We start from the raw sequence: 6000 nt of genomic DNA, 5'->3' as shown, positions 1-6000 counted from the left end.
ATATATATACATATATATATACACACACACACACGCTTCTCTTGTTCCTTCTTCCTGATGTTGCTGTCATTCGGTATCGATACATCTATCACTAAGACCGTCTTTCTCTGCTTCTTTATCACCACTTTGTCTGGTTGGTTAGTCATCACCTTTTAGTTTGTCTGTATCTGGAAGTCCCACAGGATCTTAGCTCGGTCACTCTCTACCACCCTAGGGGTGTCTCCCATTTTGACCTCGGGATGTACAGATGCACTGATGCACAGATGTTCCTACATACTATGCCGGCCACTTGGTTATGGCGTTCCATGTATGTCCTGCATGCTTGCATCTTGCACCCTGCAGTTATGTGCCGGATTGTCTCAGGGGCATCTTTACACAGCCTGCACCTGGGATCTTGCCTGGTGTGATAGACCCCAGCCTCTATGGATCTTGTGTTTTGTATACAAGATCCATACTGCTGAAAAGTACCAACAATGGTTACAAGAGCATCATGAGCATCAGAACAGGACCACAGCACAATAGAAGAAGGTGGCCTAATCTGATGAATCTGTTTTCTTCTACATCCCGTTGATAGCCGGATGCATTGGAAGAACGTAAGCCAGTGGAAGCAGTGTGATGCTTTGGCCTTTTGCAATGGGTGTGCACCTTTAAGACATCTTTTAGACCTCTCTTCAACAGAAAATTTCAGTGGGTAAACATCAATAAGTGGATGATCTTCTTTTTCTTGCAGAAAATAACATTGATGGACATCCAATGTAACACAGTATGACTTCTGGAAATCCAGCTCTCAGGTTTGAAACTACAGTGGTAGAGGGACATCATTTGCTAGGGTGCAGCATGATGCAAGAGAAAATGACTAGATTATACACTGACTACTGCAGCATGATGGGCTTTAGGCCATTTTGCAATTTAACCAAAGCTCGTTAAGTGGTGGGATGGAGGATAGTAAGAGGCACAGAGGCCTTTAAACTCATTCTGTGTAAAACTGGTTTTATGAGTCATATGATTTTTTTTCCTCCACATTTTTGTGTGTGTGTTATATTTATGCAGGTTGCTGCATAACAGTTCACTCAGATACCTCCAGAAATCTGCTGTGGTGACAGGACTGCATCAGTCTGCAGTCCCGCTCTCGCCTCAAAGAACGAAAAAATGATTTGAAGGGCATTTTTGCACTGAAAAAATTCCAGAATTTAATGTATCCACATTGGTTTTAGGAAAAAAAGAAATGGTTTGCAATGCACGGAAATGGGTGGGGAGGGAGGTTTTTTTTTCTTCTTTCTGATCTAACAACACTGAGGGGGAAGCTTGCACTCCTGCTATGTCTCATAAATGTCTCAGCAATGATTTATTTCCGCAAGATAGCCACAACGTCACCATTCTGTCAAATCCATTCACTCTGATCAAGGAGCAATTTCAGCAGATACACTAGAAGGGCTTTTTTTGATTTAGTTTTTGACATTTTTGCCAATATGTCTGACATACAATATATGCAAATTGAACTTCTCTAATAAGCATCTTCTTTGGTTCATTTGGTTCAGACCTTTCTTTTTTTCCCTCTCGCTCTCCCTCACTTTCTTTTTTTTTCTTTCTGACAGTCTGCATGCCTAATTTTGGTCATGAAAATAGTCTTATTATTTCCCTGATAAGGGCATGCCTATTGAGATGTCACTATTATGTTCTCCTGGAGCAATCACCCCATCCATTCAATTTGGATTCAAAATATCACTTGCACTCCTCGGGGGAGATTGTTACCTCTCCACAGCATGTAGGTACATGCGCAGATGCAATGCATGCACACACACTCAAGCACCTCATCACTGTCACCTCAAATAAGACTTGAATGATGGATGGTTTTGTATTGTATTCAAGGCCAAACGGGAACACTGTGCTCTCCCAACCAGTTTTCCAATTTTTTGCTCTCTGCTTTGCCAGGTAGAGGAGCAAAAATGCAACATCAATATGTACTGTTGATGTTTTCCTCATATAAAGAAAAATGCAAGAGATGGTAGCTCTAGGGGGTCAGTGGGAATCACATTAACTTCCTGTGAAGGAACAGCATAAAAGACGTATATGACCATGCCTTCTGCCCATTGTTCCACCCTGCACGGTCCCCACTCTCACGCCATTGGCACACTCTCCCCACGAGGCTGAAAAATGAACGGCACCAAAGCAGATCTCAGAACTGTTACCAAGCAGCTGCAGTGTGAAATTGATATTAATTGAAATTGATTATTCAATCTGGGACATATGGGTCATTAATTTCTAATCTTTCCCTTCAATCAATAATATATCCCTCTCTCCACAGCATTTTTTGCCGCTTTTAACTCGTGTTTATGAATAAAAATGATCACAATGATAGCATTCCTTAATTAAAGCCACAGCTTCCCTGTCTCGTCATTATTTTGGAGAATTTCATGCCTCTATTAGAGGAAAAAAAAGTCATTAAAGCTAAAAGAAACAGTAGGAGTTGGAGAAATGTCCTTGTGTGAACTCACAATGCAAATGTGTTTGTACCTAATTTACAGTTTGATTCATTTCAAGTGAAAGCAGGGGGGGGAAGAGTTTGCTGCTGCTGTCCTAACCACATTTTAATAAAAATTCAAATGCTAGGCTTTTTAAAGTCCTTTCCCTGATGTCACATACTGATGAAAATTACATCCATGTGTGGGTGTCAAAATTCAGGGGACGTTTATGCATGAACCCAACAGCTGACAACCCAACACAAGACTGAAGGATGCAGTGATAGTAAGTATGTTATATTTTAAGTTATAGTAAAAAAATAAATAGTGAGGAAAAAATGATTAAAACAAAAAGTAAAGCTTGAAGAACAGGGGCAAGATTAGATGACAAAAGGGCAAACAAAATACAAACATCAGTTAGAGCGATGAAAAGGAACAGATAAACCCAAGACAACAGAAAGGGCAGAAAAAGAAACAGAAGTGCGGGAAATAAAGCAAAACAAAAACAGAATGATACAAAAGGATCTAACCTTTGAATTCATGCTAGCAGTAAACTGAAATAGGGAACAAGAATAATCTCACTCAAATAACAGTGAGGCAAAGTGCACAAAGAAGAGTCTGAACATCAGAATTCTATAAACTAATGTGAATCTGTGTTTATATTAGTTATAGTGTTGAATGCTCAAACTAAACATTGCCAAAGTTTGAAATAATGAGATCAGTGTATTTGTTTCAGATATTCACATTGCTTTATCACGACTGGTTCCTGTTTGGTGAGCCTGGGCTATACTGGGAGACTTGCTACAGATGGTTTTCAACTTTGTTGTCAGTCTTGTGTTATAATTTAAAAAGAAAGCCTTTTGTTTGTACTCATTAAGAAAGTAATATCTAGTAATTAACTGACAATGTAGCTAAGACCAAAATGCAAAAAGTAATGTAATGAATTACTTTCTACAGTAAGTAATTATAATAAATAAAGTAGTACTTTTTTAACAAAAATGAGTTACAAGTAGCATTAATATGGTAATTTATGATTAATTAATAAAATTAAAATTTGTTGTAAACTTGATTATAAATAAGGTAAAGCCCCTCGGCCCTTCATTGTGGAGCCCATTTGGGAGCCTAGTGGAGCAATGCACTGTGGGTCCCAAATAGGAAGCCACCTGTGAGCGTTGGGACCACCATCTGATGTGGCAGGCCTGCTAACTTGAGCCCTCTGTGGCCTTGCTGGATAGGAGGCCTTGCAGTACAAAGTAGTACTGAACAACAAAAAAAGACTGTCTTTAGGAGTCGCCACAGTGCATAGTCTGCCTTCATCTCATCCTATCCCTAGCATCCTCCTCTGTCACAGCAAACCACATGTCCTCCTTTGCTGCATCCTCTTTTCCTCCAGCGTGCCAATTCCATATTCATCATCCCTTTTCTAATATGCCCATTACCATCTGTCCTTATACAATTCTCTCCTTGAGACCTTACCTGGCCAGCACTTCCTCATCACCTCTCTTCCCTTCACCCACATGTGCACTGAAATCTGCTCCAATAACCACTTTCCAGGAAGCTCCTAAGGACACTCTCTAACACTTCATCCAACTTACTCCAGAATTCTTCTTTCTGTTCTGACAATCAAGAACAATGAAAAAAGAGAAAATTGTGAAACCTTGTATATAGTGTATTATCTTACTTATTATTATTTTTTTGTTTGTATTTTATTTGTATTTTCCTTCTAATATCTGTACCTGAGCTGAGGCAACGCAAAAATGTCCCCGTCGTGGGATCAATAAAGTCTTATTTTATCTTATCTTATCTTATCTTCAAAATAACACAAACAAACTCTCAAAAACAATAAAAACACCACCATATTTGACAGGACAGCCAACAGTTACTATCTGTTGTGGGGAAAATCCATAGGCATCAACATTAATGGGCTTCTGACAAAACAGTTAATTTCAAACATTACTTCAAAATAGCAATTTAGGTCTTACAGGAGTAATAGTTTATATTTATATTATATGGTACCGACCTTCTTATTCTTCAAAAGAGAAAACGAGTCTCTAAAAAGTGTCTAAAATCCAAGCAGTCTGATGATCTTTAACCAGTATGCTACACTGACTGCATAACAATCTTCAGCCATAAAAAAAGCAGAGCACAAATAGTTGAAACGTTCATGTTCACACACAAGTGGCTGTTGTTCTTCCTCTCTTTGGCAGCCTAGGCATGGTTTAGTGCATTGCTTTCTCCTACTGATAGAATGATGTCATTGCTTTCTTTCGTGTTTATTCTTTTAACATCACTTCAAAAAAATTCAGTGAACTTCTAAAAATTAACAGCCACTTAACTCATTTTCTTAAGTGAGGAAAGCTGGTATAGTTATAGTGCACATTTCTCTGGACAAACTAGAGGCTTCAGCTACCACTGATTATTTATCTATAAATAATAATTTATCTAAGTATTATCACAGACATGTAAAGTCTTTTTAATTTCATTTAATTTAGAAATTTAAGATCACCAGTATTTGTTCTTTGCTTTAACTACAGAGTACTCTGTGCTGATGTAAACTTCAGTAACAACTAAACAAAAAGTTTACTTTTTTTTTCCGCCAAGCCTGTTAACTTCATTTGGTAAACTCAATATAACTTGCCCACAGAAAATTGTTAAAATTACTATGGGGTTAAAGTAGCCCACAATAAAACATTCACTGGGATCAAAAAGGCAAAAACCGCTGTGGGCCATATGCAGGCATACAACCTTGGCTGCCCACACAGGCTTGTAACAGACCCGGTGACAGCCGCTGTAGGTGTAACAACTGCTAATCAGACGATTTATAGTAAAAGTAAACTTCTGTAAAGTAGGAAATGGTCTCCTTGCATTACAGTAAGTGTAATGTCACAACAGAAACCAACTTGTGATTTGGCAAACACATTAGAATCACCAGTTAACCTTTCGTGGATGTCTTTAGACGGTAGTAACTGACACAGGAACAAAGAGAACATGCAAACGCCACAACATACACAGCACCAGGTATGCAATAAGAAAATTGCTTCATTTAGTAAATTTCATGGTAAAACCTTTAAACTTGTTTTTTTCTCTGGTAATAAATGCCTATTCAAACAGAGATATCTTATGTTCTCACCAGCAGCCACTTTATGTAGAAGCAGAAAATTAACATGGGCTTCTTCAGGCAACGTAGCTTGCCACAATGCAGCCTGATTCGGCGTTGATTATGTTTGTTGGCTCAACCTTAATTATCCCGGCTGTTTGGTACACATCTTCTCCCTCTGATTGCTGACGCATATCACCATGAGGTTGCGGGGAGCAGCATCCTCCGCACGTCAACTGCAACGTCTCAAGTGCCACTGAGGCTCCTAATGATCATTTCCCAGCACTTCAGGCTGCTCAGAATTTGATTTGGAGTGTGTGTGTGTGTGTCTGTGTGTGTGTCTGTGTGTAATGGAAGCTTCTTTTCTTTTTTAACGAACACAAGTCACGCGGTTTCTTGAACGCGCCTTTTCTTGAATCATTATTCTTAAAGATGATGAGCTCC

Source organism: Pundamilia nyererei, unplaced genomic scaffold (genome assembly GCF_000239375.1).
Source record: "Pundamilia nyererei isolate P.nyererei 1_Seehausen unplaced genomic scaffold, PunNye1.0 scaffold00195, whole genome shotgun sequence".
Taxonomy (NCBI): Eukaryota; Metazoa; Chordata; class Actinopteri; order Cichliformes; family Cichlidae; genus Pundamilia; species Pundamilia nyererei.
Note: the sequence above shows the minus strand (reverse complement) of the source record.